We start from the raw sequence: 15,853 nt of genomic DNA on the forward strand, positions 1-15,853 counted from the left end.
GCCACGTTTCCTACATTACAACAGTGACCACACTTTAAAAAGCACTTCATTGGTCGTAAAGAGCTTACGGACATTCTGAGATTCTAGAAGTTGATAAATAAATGCAGGTTTCTTTCCTTGGGAAACATTCTGCTTTCTGTGAACTGGAAATTATAAATCCATTGATGGAGAAAGTATACTAGTCCACAGTGACATTGACCAACATATTGTGTACGACTCTTACTGTCAGCTGCTGAGTGTTTCAGTGAATAGGAACACACCATGTTGATAAATCAAGCAGTTTGTGTTCAGCTAAAAAGTAAATTTATTGTGAGTTATAAATCTATACAGAAGATTGATTAAACAGCAGACGAACAGTAAAATATTCAGCTCACATCAAACTTTGAATCAACTAAAATAATAAAACATTTGAAAATGACTCAAGATCTTTCCCAGAACATGAAATGAATCTTGGAAGAGTGTAAGGTGAACATATCACAACGTTATTACATTGAGGTACGATGGGCTGTGGGAACTCAGGTCTGTAGAGATTCACCCCCCACTCCCTCACCATACTCAGGACAGTAGTCCTCCCAGACAGGAGAGTACAAACATTACCCACGGTATTAGTCAAACACCCGTCACCTGAAGAGGATCTGTCTATAATTCACATCACCAACTAAAGCAGGGTCTGATTCTACCCTATACCCACTCCTGAGAGCTGGCTCATTTGACACACACAGGCACATCACGGGAAACTCTCTCAGAATACTACAGACAGAAGTTTCTTTAAAATCCCTGTGCTTTGGTCTAGCTCCCAATCCCGATGGTCAGAAATGACACAACTTTAGTGGCACAGGATGTAGCTTGTTTCCATCATATAAACACACGCAGAATTGAAGAGATTGAGAGAGGTTTGTAATTTTGTTACAAAGTGGACAACGACACTGCAGTCATCTGCGAACTGTAGACCATGTGTATCGATGGTGGTCAGTTTACTTTTGACACGGAGGTGACCAAGGTAAATGAGTTTCCCATCTAGATGGTATTTAATACTGACACCAAAGGGCAGTTGATCTTTGATGAGGTGAATAGTCACTGTCAAGTAGATGGTAAATAGAATGGGGGCTATCACACAGCCTTGCTTGACACCAGTCTGGATTTTGAAGGCTTCTGTTTCAGATCTCCCACTCAAGACAGTTGCAGTCATATCATCTTGAAGCACTTCCAGGATTGTGATGAAGTTTCTTGGACATCCAAATCATTGGAGCACAATCCACAGAGCTTCACGATTTACTGAGTCAAATGCTTTGGTCATGCCTTGGTGTATAAACATGACTTTCTGGTGTTGTTCTTGACATTTTTCTTGGATTTGTCTGGAAACAAAGACCATGTCGGGGGCTCCTCTGGAAGGTCTAAAGTCAAGTCAAAATTCTAAGTGATGTCTGTTTCACTCGATGTGGGGGACTGATGCCTGCTGGACAGATCATCGACTTGTTCAATCGGTGATGAACATCCACCCAGCACAAAGACATCACAAGCCCCAAAAGTCCAAGAGGAAGAAGTATCAGCCCTAAAATAGCCCGACCGAAGAGAGGAATTCCAGGTGCAGCTCACGACCAATCTGGAAAATCTTCACACATCCAACTCAATTCCTGAAAAATTGGGATCAAATAAAGTCAGCTGTACTAAACTCCTGTGTCCAGACCATTGGGTTTGAGCATCATCATCACCAGGACTGGTTGGATGAACATATCATTCAAATATGTGACCTCCTGGAACAAAAATGATCAGCCTTCATTGCATGGCGGAACAACCTGTTATGATCCCAGCTGAGGATACCCCTGGAGGAGCCTGATCCCAGAGTGGAACCCAGCTTGATAGATCCTAACTTTCATTTGTTTGTTTAGATACGTGGGATGTGATTACTGAACAGAGTCACCGCAACAAAAGAATAAAACATTTATTCAACAGGAAAGGATGGAGTTATATTACAATGCTCCTTCACCCACAACTATACGTTTACAGGTATAGACAGATTTGTAAGGATAACACAAGTAACAAAAGCTATCTTGTGCTAGTCCATGTACTAGTAGGCACCCTATATGGTCAGACGCATCACATTCTGAATCCAAGTGACAAATGCCACCTCAACAAGAAGCTACGGATCTTTCCTCAACTCCCCCCAGATGCTTGTCACATCGTGATCCAACCAATCACACTGCACTCCATCTTTCACACGAGGGTTTACAATCTCCTCCCAAACTGACACTTTCTCTCAGATGCTTTCTGCAAGTGTTCACCTCCAAAGTTCCGACTCTCCTTCTGATGTTCCTCTTCCATGGGTCACCACATGCATTCAAGCTGTCTTCCATGCACTCTCTCTCACCAACTCAGTTGTCAACAGTACATCACTGCTTCACATGCCCATAGCAAAACATTACAGACCTTCAGATGTCTCTTTGGACCTTCTAGCTTTTCACAAGCTTTTATATCACTTTATATCTTCTTCCTGCAGGGTTCGTCTCTTTAAGCTTGAAGCTTGGAGCCTTTCTCTCTGCCCCTCACTCCTAACTTCAATTAAGATGATCTTTTCCAGGTTCCTGTCCTTCCTTTGACTAGAAGGTCTGCTTGGGTCTATCTCCTGTCCCCTGGACTTGGAGACTTTCTTCTTTAGCTTGGGACTGGCTATCTGTCCCCTTTGTTCCAGTCTCTCTCTGGCAGCTACTTTCAACCAATGTTAGCTTGGGACTGGCTATCTGGCCCTTCTAGGCTGCTTCTGCCTGGCAGCTGCTCTCAACTGAACTCAGAACTGCTATTTCTTTAGCTTTTCTATGTGTAGGGGATGGCCTGCCTCTCTGGACCCCTTTTGCTTGGCAACAGCACAGTTTTTTCTACTCTAGTGTTTGCTTATAGTCATAAAACTTATTAGAAATGCAGGCACCTTTTAAAGTGAAACTAAAACTCAACTTAACCTTTTCTTAACACACAAATACAGAAATACAAACTCATTCTCAATATCCAAAAATACAAATTTAACTTACTTAATCTGTCTCTATTTCCCAGCAAACTCAAGGTCACAACTTAAGATGGCTGCATTTCAACAGCTCAAGATTGATGCTGACAAATCTGAAGGTAAAGGACATGTGGGAAGAGAAAGCCTGAGAAATCCAACAATATGATCATCATGACATACAAATCTGGACCATCTGTAGACTGATGCCAAATGAACAAAATCCCCTTTGTTCACAGGATGGTGTTTCTCTTCTTAAGGATGACAATGCCATCTGTTAATGCTGGGAAGAACATTTTGAACAACGCCTCAACAGTGAATCCACAGTGACAGCTGATACCCTCCAGTCTATCGCCCAGTGGCTGTGGTAGAATCCATGGGTGAGTCACCATCGATGGGAGATCTGCAACAAACAATCAAACAGATGAAAAACAACAAAGCCTGTGGCTCCGATGGTTCCAGCTGAGGTCTTAAAGCTGGTGGACTTCTGCTCATATCAAGACTCCATGATTTCATTCTATATTTGGGAGAAATATGAACTCTCCCCATCCTGACTTCAGGAATGTGACAATGGTAACTATCTTTAAGAAAGGGGATAAATCGCTCTGTGGAAACTATTGAGATATTTCCCTCTTGTCCAGAGCAGGGAGAATCCTGACACATTCTCCTGAATCACCTACTTCCTGTGGCTGAGGAAAACCTCCCAGAGACACAGTGACATCCCCTCCTTATATCTCCTTCTTTGTCTCAGTGTTAATTTTTCTCTGATTATGTTTGTATGGAACACCTTGAGACATTTCACTATATTAAAGGCGCTGGATAAATGCAAGTTGTTGTTGAAGGGTTAATGCCCTCTTTCCCATCTCACATTCCCCCCAATCATCAAGGCACTGACCTGGAGGACAGACTGTGGACATTGATTGGCCTCTAGTGCTCTGTTCTAGTGGCCATTCAGCATGTGTAGACCCAGACAGTGAATGTTGTGAGACAATGGAGACTGTCACAGCCGAGACACATCCTGCCCTCCCCCTGACTTCCCAGCTGGGGTCACTGATGAGGAACGGGATTCCTGGCTGATTCTCCCTCTCCATAGACCAGAGATGCTGAGGCTAACTAAAGTCCCTCCATTACTACCCCAGAATGGCTCCTCCCCTGGGTACTTGTGCTGGTAGATTAGAAGCTGAAGCCTTTCTAACCACTGAGCATCTGATTGCCTTCTTGGTCAGAGTGAGAGTCAGTGAGTGACTTGTACCTGACGCTGTACTGAAAGGATGCTGAGTTTATACTGGAGCTTCTATACATATTGATGTCTTCTTTTGGTGATGTTAGGCGATCTGGTTAAATTGACCTTCTTAAAATGATTGAACTGATGGTGGGAGAGGTTTGAGACAGACACTGCTGAGACAGACAGTGCTTCGGAATGACAGCTCCCCTGTGTGAGCACTGAAGGGTAAACAACACAGACAACTCTTAGTCTAACGGAAGCAGGTGATCCGGCTCCAAGTCTATATGGAGTCGTCAGTGTATGGTGAGAGAGAAGTAGGTGAAACAATCCTGGCACATGTCACACTGGAAGGGTTTGTCTCCCATGTGGGTTTGCCTGATATTCCAGGAGGTCTGACAACTGTGTGAAGGCTTCATTACAGAACTCACAATGATAGGGTTTCTCCCCTGTGAGTGCGTGGATGGACCAGGAGATATGCTGACTATGTGAAGGCTTTGTCACACACCTCACACCTGAATGGTTTCTCAACTGTGCGGATCTGCTGGTGTCCCAGGAGATTAAAAGACTTCAGAAACCTTCATTGTAAATCTCACACTGTGGTTACTCCCCTGAGTGGACCCTTTGATGGAGTAGGAGGTTAGGTGAGGTTCTGTCTCCTTTGTTGCACACCTCACATGTGAATGGTTTCACCCTTGTGTGAATGTATTGGTGTACAGGAAAGTGAGATGAGCGCAAGAATGATTACTCACGCACCTTGCACATGAAAGGTTTCTCCCCTGTGTGAATGTGTTGGTGTGCGTGGAGGGTCCATGACTGCGAGATTTGCCGTATACTTCACACGGGAATGGCTTCCCCCACTGTGTGAATGTGTTGGTGATTTATCAGACCTGATAATCCTGTAAAGCCCTCATTACAAACCACGAATGAATGGCTTCTCTCCAGTGTGAATACATTGGTGATTCGGTGATTCACGATCCTCGATGACTGTGTGAACGCTCGGCTGCACACATGACCCTTGAAGGGTTTCTCCCCTGTGTGGATCTTCTGGTGCATTAAGAGAGCAGAGGAGTGGCTGAAAGCTTTCTCACAAACATCACACCTGAAGGGTTTCTACTCTGTGGGAATGCATTGATGTACATGGAGGGTTGATGACTGAGCGAATGATTTGTCACACACCTCACATGTCAATGGCTTCTCCCCAGCGTGGATGCATTGGTGTGTGCGGAGGTATGATAACTGTGAGAATGATTTGGTGCAGACCTTGCAGATGAATGGTTTTTCTCCTGCGTGAATGTGCCGGTGATCCATCAGTGCTGGTAAGCGTGCAAAGTTCTTATTACACATCTTACACTTGAACAGTTTCTCCCAGTGGAATGCATTGGTGTTTCATGAGATTTGTTGGCCACCTGAAGGCTCGGACACACACCTCACACTTGAAGGTTTCTAACCTGTGTGAATGCGTCGCTGAATGAGGAGTCAGCCCCTTCAGCAAAGAAGGCGAGGGAGTTGAAGGAAATCATGTTTCCTTTTCCTGCTTTACAGAAGGATTGCACCATACTACACCAGAGAATACAGAGAGGATAGACACGGCAGATAGATCCTGACCATCACCTAAGGAACAACTGCACAACTGTGGGAGGACATCCAGTCCCTTCACAACATTGCTCAACACAGAGAAGGTTGGGCAGTGAAATCATCATCTGGAAATTGGTCAGGTCAGGGGAGCTTAGACATATCATCAGATCTGAAACTGGTCAGTGGTGTGGAACCTTCCATCAGAACCAACCTTTCCAAAGGTTCGGCTGTGGGAGATCGGTCAGGATGAGGCTGGGAAGAAGTGCGAATGGCTCCAAGTGTAGTGAGAGCTTCAATCATTCATCAAGCCTCATGAACCACTGACTCATTCCTACAGGTGAGAGGCTGTTCAAGTGTGAAGTGAGTGAGGAATGTCATGAAGCTATTAATGTATATAATGTTATTGGAAATTATTTTTTTTAAATAAAGGTTTAGTCTGTGGGTGTGTATGTGTGTTTTAATTAGATTAAAGCCAGTTAGTCTGAGATGCAAACATAGAGGTAGAGGAAATTTGCATTTGTTGAATAGACCAAAGACTGGGGGTGAAATCTTGCACCTAGCTAAGAGACACCAATCAACGTTTACATTATTAATAAAATTGGTACTATGAAAGGGGTTTTATTGTTGGAAGAGGTAGAGTTCAAAGGGCCTGATGATACAATGAGAATTTGCATTCAAAGGGGAGTGCTGGGTATAACAGGAAGCAGTTTTGTGTGTGCAGGGCAGAGGTATGTAACATCAAAGCAGCTGTGAGCCTACAACTGCCTGCAAAGGAACCAAAGTGAAATGAACCTCATTTTGAATTTGTAAGGTGAAAATTTTTTGCCTGGTGTCTGCTTAAAGTCTATGGGTTACTGTTGCCTTAATGGAGATTAGTTTGGGAATTTGTTAAAAGTTATGATAGTAGTAATTTGTAACCATGTGTATATGTTTAACTTGTGTAAATTAATAAATGTCTCATGTAGTTTGATATTAAAAACCTCTCAAGAACTGGTGGTCTTATTCCTGAAATTACAACTGCATCTCAAACATACCACTTGAAAATATAGGTTATGACAGTTGTTTAAAGTTTCCCTCTGGGATTTTAAAAACAGCCTTTACCAACTGCTATGTCATAACAATTGGGGGTTCTTGTGGGATAAAAATATTTCTAATTCCTTGATAGGTTTGGAATTGGTGAATCTTAAGGTTACGAGTACGAGAAGCACTTTGAATTCTGGAGTTGGTGAGGCATTTTAGAAGTAGTGAGACTGCAAGATGGCTTTGGCAATTGCTAAGACTTGTCTAGGAGTAGAAGATATAACTCTGATTAGGCTGCAACAAATAACCAGAAGTAAGTTAACAGAGTTGGCAGATAAATTAAAATTGGGGTTACCTGCAGGGGCTAGGAAATCAGATATAATTAAAAGTATAGCACAGCATCTACAGTCAGAAGTGAAACCTGACACTAGTGAGTCACAGCTGGAGATAGTGAGGCTTCAGTTACAAGTGAAAAAGCTTGACTTAGAAGCAAAGGACAGAGAAATGGCTTTTAAAAGGAAATTAGAAATTGTGAAGATAGAGAAGGAGGAAAGAGAAAAAAAAAAGAGAGAATTCCAACTGAAAAATTTAGCAGTTAAAAAAAGACGCCAGTAGGTGAGGAAGGACTTATCTCCAGAGTAGAACCGAATGGGGAGATGTTTAAATTTGTACGAGCTCTTCCAAGGTTTGAGGAAGAAGATATTGAAGCATTATTCTTCATTTCATTTGGGAAGCTAGCTAAACAGATGAAATGGCAGCAGGAAATTTGGACGTTATTATTACAGTCTAAGTTAGTGGGTACAGCGCATGAGGTATATGCTTCGCTATCACAAGAAATGCCAGTGAACTATGATGTGGAGAAAAAGGCTATTTTGAGTGCATATGAGTTGGTTCATGAAGCATACAGGCAGAAATTTAGGAGAATGAGAAAACAGCCTGGGCAAATTTATATTGAGTTTAAAAGAGTAAAACAAAGTAATTTTGGTGGATACAGGCATGAAAAATAGAGGCAACCCATGCAGCTCTTAGGGAAGTAATTCTTTTGGAAGAATTTAAAGATTCAATCTGTTTGGTAGTGAGAACCCATGTGGAGGAACAGAGGGTTGATTCTGTAAGTCAAGCAGCAGGGATAGCTGGTGATTATGAGTTAATTCATAGATTTTTTTCATCACCCTTTCAAATTGGAAAAGGATAAAAAGTGGGAAGTTGAAAGGAAGGTAGGTAATCAGGGAAGAGAAGGACTAGCTGGAAATTCCCAGTAAGTTTTTGCTCAGAATAAATAAGAAGATGCTGAAGATAGAAATGACATTCGAAAATTGATGTGTTTTTATTGTAATAAAGTGGGGCACATGAATTCAGTGTATTGGAAATTGGAAAAATCTGTTGGAATTATTGGGGTACAGAAAAGTTCTGGAAATAAAAGTACTATGGGTTCTGAGGTTCAGGCAAAGGAGAAACCAATGGTTTGTTTATAGGTGAAACAGGGAGAATCAGTGATAGATGAAGAAGTGAGAACGTGTTCACAGTTTACTCAAGAGAATTCTGAAGAGCAGGCTGCAGAAATGTTTAAAGATTTTGAGTGTGAAGGGAAAGTCTTTCCATGTGTACAGGGTGGAGTAGGTAAAGGTGTTAAAATTTTAAGAGACACGGGCTAATCAATCCTTACTGTTGTGGGATAGTGACATTTATTGTTCAAAGGGAGTATTGAAGGAGCAGGTAATAATAAGTGGGGTTCATGGAGATGCTAAACCTATTCCATTGTGGAAGATAAATTTAAAGAGCAAAAGGAAGAAGGATGTCGTTATAGCTGGAGTGGTGGAAAAAATGCCCATTTCAGGGGTTCAATTTATTCTGTGTAATGATATAGCTGGATCACAAATGTGGGTATTGCCTTTGATAGTTGGGCAGCCTTTAGAAGCTTTTTCAACAGAGGTGTTACAGAAGATACATCCTGTTTCCAGACTGTGGTTACGAGATCAAAGGCTCATAGGGAAGAACAAGAAAAACGAGAAAGACAGGCAGTTCAAAGGTAAGAAGATGGTGTTAAAATCCAATTAGTTGGCACTGTGTTTGATAACATTGTTCAGAAGGAAAGAATACAGGACAGTTCAGCTGAAGTGCTTAACTCAAGGAGGTTAGTGGGGCTGCAGAAAAATGAGTTGCAATTAAAACAGTTATATCAGGCAGCTTACTCAGAAACAGGAGCAAAATGTATTCCAGTATGTTATCTTCGGGGGGATATTTTAATGAGAAAGTGGAGGTCGGATCACATCTCAGCAAATGAAAGCTGGAGGGATGTGCATCAGATTGTTATCCCATTAGGGTATGGAAATGAGATTCTGAGGATTGCTCATGAAATTCCAATGGGGGGCCATTTAACAATTATGAAAACACAGGAAGAGATACAGAGATTTCTTTTGGCCAGGATTGCATAGGGATGTAGTCAAATTCTGTAGAACCTGTCATACATGTCAAATAACAGTAAAACCACAAGCAGTGATTAATCCAGGTGCCTTTAATCCCAATACCAGCATTTGAAGAACCTCATACCAGGGTCATGATTGATTGTATTGGACCCCTCCCTAAGACTAAAAGTGGAAATCAATAATGGATGTATCCACCAGATTTCCTGAACTGATACCTTTAAGAAATATTACAGCAAGAAGGTTGTGGAGGAGTTAATTGAATTTTTTAACTTGATATGGTTTACCTAAAGAAATACAATTAGATCAGGGGTCAAATTTCATGTCACAGCTGTTTAAGGAAGTAATGAACAGTTTGGGGATAAAACAGTTTAAGTCAACAGCTTATCATGTGGAGTCACAAGGAGCTTTGGAAAGGTGGCATGATGAGAGCGCACTGTCAGGATTATGTGCAGGATTGGCATATGGGAATTCCATTTTTGTTATTTGCTATTAGAGATGCTCTTAATGCATCAACTGGTTTTAGCCATTTTGAATTAGTTTATGGTCATGACGTAAGGGGACCACTGAAATTATTTCATGAGAAATTGGTGGGTCAAAATTCAGAGGCTATTCTCCTGGATTATGTATCAAATTTCAGGGAAAGATTGAACAGAGCATGTGTTAGGCTAAGGAACATTTAAAGATATCGCAGCAAGCGAAGTGAAATGAAGTGAAGGCAGATAAGAAAGCTAAAACTGGCAGCTTTGTTTCTGGAGAGAAAGTACTAGTTTTGTTACAAGTACTGGGGGATTCATTAAATGCAAGATTTATTGGGCCTTACAGGATTGAAAATAAATTGAGTGAAGTATATTATTTAATAAATACTCCAGATAGAAGAAAGAAGCAGAGGGTGTAATATGTAAATATGCTTAAAAAGTACTTTGACAGGGGAGGGGAACAGAAAGAGGTATAAGTGATGGTGTATGATGAGAAAGAGGTAGAAGTACAGGACTCTGAATTTGATTTTCCTCTAACCAAATTGGATAATGAGGGGGTACTTGAAAATTTAAATGAAATATTGAGTTACCTTCCAAGCAAGTGTCAAAGTGATTTGGAAAAGCTTTTGCAGTCACACAACCCTATTTGTAGAAATAAGTTGGGAAAGACACATTTAGCTATACGTGACGTATGTATAGAAATTTCATCTTCAATAAGGCAACAGCCTTACAGATTCAATCCGGCAAAGTTATCACAAGTACAAAAAGAAATTGATTTTATGCTTCAAAATGATATCTTTGAGTCTAGTTGCAGTGACTGGAGTTCACCTATTGTACTGGTACCGAAACTGGATGGGTCACAAAGACTGTGTGTGGACTATCAAAAAGTGAATGCAGTGACAAAAGCGGATTCATATCCTATACCACAGTTGGAAGATTGCATTGAGAAAGTGGGAGAATTGAAATGTATTACAAAGATTGACTTGCTAAAAGAATATTGGCAGGTGCAATTGTTGGAGAGAGCAAAGGAGATAATCAGCTTTTGTAATGCCATGTGGACTATATCAGTTTAAAGTCATGCCATTTGGTATGAAGAATGCACCTGTGACATTTCAAAGACTGACAAACAAAGTAGTTGCAGGTCTAAGCAATTGTACTGTTTATATTGAAGATCTAATAGTCTTCAGTTGGAGCATTTACAGCATCTGGAAGAATTATTTACTCGACTACAAAAAGCTAATTTGGTGATGAACTTGGCTAAAAGTGAATTTGCAAAAGCACAAGTTACGTATCTAGGCCGTACCATTCATGGGACATGGTAAGGTGGCTCCAAGAGATGCAAAAGTCAAGACTATTGTGGATTTCCCAGAGCCTACAACAAAATTAGATGATTTGAGATTTCGGGGCATGGGTGGGTTTTACCAGAAATTTGTACCAAATTTTAGCCAAGTGGTTACTCCACTGACTGAACTATTAAAAAAAAACAAGAAGTTTCAATGGATACTGGAGTGTCAGAAGACATTTGATAGTTTGAAAACTGTATTAACTATGACACAGTATTGGCAGTGCCCAATTATGCCTAACAATTTAAATTGGCCGTTGACGCAAGTGACCTTGGCATTGGGGCTCATACTATTGCAAGAAGATGACACTAGAATTGAAAATCTGGTAGGGTATTTTTCACGGAAGCTGAATGTGCAAAAGAGAAGATATTCAACGATCAAAAAAGAGACTTTGGGTTGGTGTTAGCATTGCAGCATTTTGAAAGTTATGTTGCAAACAATTCATTAGAAACAATTGTTTACACAAACCATAATCCTTTTAAGTTTTTGGACAAATTTTGAGGCAAATGTGCAAGGCTTTTCAGGTGGAGTTTATTATTACAACCATTTAATCTATGGATTATACATATTGTTGGCAGAGAAAATCTGTTCACAGATGTGTTATCAAGAGTTTGAAGCTTAAAGGAAAATTGAACATTTTTGAAAGAAAACCTGGACACTGAATTTGAGTGATATCTGTTGATACCAAGGACTTGTGTGTAAATATATATATATATATATATATGTTAATACATGCATCTGGTAATGTAATATAGTAATAGCTATAAGAGATAGTGTGAGATGGGTTAAATAAAATGAAGCCATCTTTTAGAATTATGACGGTTCATTTTTTGATAGGAAGAGGGATGTCATGAAACTATTTATGTATATAATGTTTTTGGAAATTAATTTTTTTTTTAAATAGAGGTTTAGTCTGTGGGTGTGTTTGTGTGTGTTCTATTTGGATTAAAGCCAGTTAGTCTGGGTATTTTGGTGTACAGTAGTTTTGAGATGTAAACACAGAGGTAGAGGACATTTGCATTTTGTTGAATAGAGCATTCAAAGACAGGGGGTGAAATCTTGCACCTAGCTAGGAAACACCAATCAATATTTATATTACTAATAAAATTGGTATAATGAAAAGGGTTTTATTGTCAGAAGAGGTGGTGTTCAAAGGACCTGGTGATGCGATGAGAATTTGCATTCAAAGGGGAGTGCTGGGTATAACAGAAAGCAGTTTTTTGTGTGCAGGGCAGAGATATGTAACCTCAAAGCAGCTGTAAGCCAAAAAACTGTCTGCAAAAGAACCAAAGTAAAAGGAACCTCATCTGGAATTTGTAAGGTGAAAATGCTTTGTCTGGTGTCTGCTTAAAGTCTAAGGGTTGCCTTAGTGGAAATTAGTTTGTGAATGTTAAAAGTCATGATAATAGTAATTTGTAGCCACGTGTAAATGTTTAACTTGTGTAAATTAATAAATATCTCATGTAATTTGATATAAAAATTGCTCAAAAACTGGTGGTCTGATTCTGAATTCAGAGCTGCATCTCAAACATAGCACTTGAAATCCAGATTATGATAGTTGTTTAAAATTTCCCTCTGGGATTTTAAATAAGTCTTTACCAACTGCTGTGTCATAAGAGTAGGCACAGTTTTACCACCTGTAACACAAGGACAGCTACATGGAAGAGAAGCTGTTCAAGTGTGAGTTGTGTGACAAATCATTTTTGTGATCATCGCACTTTTGTATTCACCAACGCACTCACACTGGAGAAAAACCATTCACGTGTGAAGTGTGTGACAAATCATTCTCTCAGTCATCGCATCTCCATAGACACAAATGCATTCGCACAGGGGAGCAGCTGTTCAGGTGTGACGTGTGTGACAAAGATTTCACACAGTTATCGAACTTCCAGGTCCATCAGAAAATCCACACTGGGGAGAAACCCTTCAAATGTGAGGTGTGTGATAAAGCTTTCCCAACATCTACAAGGTTCCTGATACACCAGAGCACTCACACTGGGGAAAATCCCTTCAGATGTGAGTTGTGTGACCGTGCCTTCACACAGTCATCAGCCCTCGCGCAACACCGATGTATTCACACAGGGGAGAAACCGTTCAAGTGTGAGGTGTGCAAGAAATCATTCTCGCGCTCATCTCACTTTCGTGCACACCAACGCACTCACACTGAGGAGAAACCATTTACCTGTGACGTGTGTAACAAATCATTCTCACGGTCATCAACTCTCTGTGAACACCCACATCTTCACACTGGCGAGAAGCTGTTCCAGTGTGAGGTGTGTAATAAGGGATTTGCACAATTATCAGGCCTGGTGAGTCACCGGCGCATTCATACAGGGGAGAAGAAAACATTCACGTATGAGGTGCGTAAGAAGGACTTCGAACAACTATGCGGCATATTGGATCACTGTCACATTCACACAGTGAATAAGCCAAGTGAGGTGGGTGACTGAGCCATTGCACTGAGTGACACTTGTGAAACACAGAAGCATTCATACTGGGGGAAGCTGTTCAAGTGTGAGGTGTTTAACAAGAGTTTTGCACAATCATCTGGCTTGATGTATGACTGATGCATTCACACTGGAGAGAAACCGTTCACGTGCAAAGTGTGTGACAAGACCTTGAGAAACTCATCAAACCTCCTGAAACCCCAGCAGATCCACACTGGTGAGAAACACTTCAGGTGTGAGGTTTGTGACAAGGCTTTCAGTCAGTGTATCTCCTGGTCCATCAACATACACACAGGGGAGAAACCCTATCGGTGTGAGGTCTGTAATAAAGCCTTCACACAGTTATTGGACTTCTTGGAACATCAGTGAACCTACAAGGGAGACAAATCCTTCCAGCATGTATGTGTCAGGATTGTTTCACCTACTCCTCCTCTCTCGCCATACACCAACGTCTCCTCATAGACTTGGAGCTGGGTCACCTGCTTCCATTACACTGAGAGTTGCCTGTGTTATTTACCCTTCAGTGTTTACACAGGGGAGCTGTCATTCCAAAGCACTGTCTGTCTCAGCAGTGTCTGTCTCAAACCTCTCCCACCATCAGTCCAATTGCTTCAAGAAGGCCAACTTAACTGTTGACCAGTTCGCCCAACATCACCAGAAGAAATCAATATGTATAAAAACTCTTGCTTATGTCACTGTGTCTCTGAGAGGATTTCCTCATCCACAGAGTAAGGGTAATTTTGGGAATAAGGGTGTAGAATGTGGATATGAGGGAGTGATTAATCAGATTTACAGTGGCAGAAGCATTATGGTGAATCGAGGGTCAAAGGGCAGAGGGTTGGGAATTAGAAAGCGCTGTCCAACTCACCTGGGGGAAAAGTGTCTTCCAGGTACGGAAAGTGATTGGTCCATGGAGCCATGTGACCACTGGATCTTTCTAACCATTGGTGAGTTTGTATGATAGAAAAAAGCTTCATCCTGTGTCACTAAAGTGCGGTGACAATTCTGACCATCGGAATTGGGAGCCAGACTAAAGCATTTGGATTTTAAAAAAACTTCTGTCTGTCGTATTCTGGGAGACTTTCCCTTGATGTGTGTGTGTGTGTTAGTAAAGTGAGCCAGCTCTCTGGGGTGGTTATGGGGGAGAATCAGACCCTGCTTTAGTTTGTGATGTGAATTATAGACAGATCCTCTTCAGGTGATCGGTGTTTGGCTAATGCCAAGGGGAATGTTTAAATTCTCCTGCCTGAGAGGACTATGATCTGAGTATGGTGAGGGAGTAAGGGGAGTCTCTATGGACCTGAGTTCCCTCAGCCCCTGATGCCTCGATGTAATAACAGTGTAATATCTTCACCTAACACTCTTCCAAGATTCATTTAATAGGAAAGGTCTTAATTCATTTTCAAAAGCTTTATTATTTTGGTTGATTCAAAGTTTGGTGTAAGCTGAATATTGTGGTGTTATTTGTATGCTGTTTTATCAAGCTTCTAGTCTAGAATTATAACTCACACTAATTTCAGTTTGTTTTTGCTAAACCCAAACTACCTACTTTATCAGCATGGTGTGTTCCTATTCATTGAAACACTCAAGAGTCCACAGTAAGAGTCCTGTACACAATATATTGGTCAGTCTCCCGAAGAAAGAAAGACTTGCATTCATGTATCAACTTTCGTGACACAGGGCATTCAAATGCAAATTACAGCCAATGAAATTATTTTGAAGTGTATTCCATGTTGTAATGTAAGAAATGTGGCAGCCAATTTGCACACAGGATCTTGTTAGGGACTGTTAACATTTGAAGAGTATTGTGAACATCCCGTCATTAGCTCACGGAACTACGCCATTAGATTTCACATTTTAAACAAAAAACAAACTTAATTTTATATAAAAGAAATAAACAAAGCAAATACTATGGACAGAACTTTGTTATTTATAAATACGTATGCTATGAACACAGTCCTGCTTCTTACTTCCCCCAAAGAATTCCCTTATACAGTACAAGGATCTTGAAGGTTCATTCACTTCTTTAGGAACCCAGCCAAAGGTATGCCACAGCCCTCTGAAATTCTGTTAAATTCTCCCCACTGTTCGAGCTATTCTCCTACCATTTACTTTTTGACTGAGCGACCCTCCAACTTTTCTCTAATACCTCATAACTGTGGAAGCCTCAGCTCCTTGTTTGGGTTGCTGGCAGAGACCCAACTGTCTTTGCACAGCTTCCAAGCTAACTCTGCTGGCTGTTTTCTGCCACATAGTTCTATGAGGACCACTGTAGATTTCTTCCATGAGCTTCAAACAAGGCAAGTCTTCACTTTCTTTTCTCTCACAAAATCCAAACTGAGCTTTCCC

General features: G+C 41.0%; 1 protein-coding gene across 1 annotated transcript in view; it reads right to left on the minus strand.

Moving 5' to 3' along the window:
• Positions 1 to 1,199: 1,199 nt before the first annotated feature.
• The window catches only part of LOC121291622 (zinc finger protein 239-like), a 44,002-nt gene continuing 29,348 nt past the window's right edge, over positions 1,200 to 15,853 (minus strand). The window contains exons 3-4 of the transcript XR_005946040.1: positions 3,024 to 3,395; positions 1,200 to 1,634 (exon numbers count right to left, since the gene is read on the minus strand). The gene's annotated coding sequence lies outside the window, so the exon portion shown is untranslated. The remainder of the gene's footprint in view (positions 1,635 to 3,023; positions 3,396 to 15,853) is intronic.

This window comes from Carcharodon carcharias, chromosome 19 (genome assembly GCF_017639515.1).
Source record: "Carcharodon carcharias isolate sCarCar2 chromosome 19, sCarCar2.pri, whole genome shotgun sequence".
NCBI lineage: Eukaryota > Metazoa > Chordata > Chondrichthyes > Lamniformes > Lamnidae > Carcharodon > Carcharodon carcharias.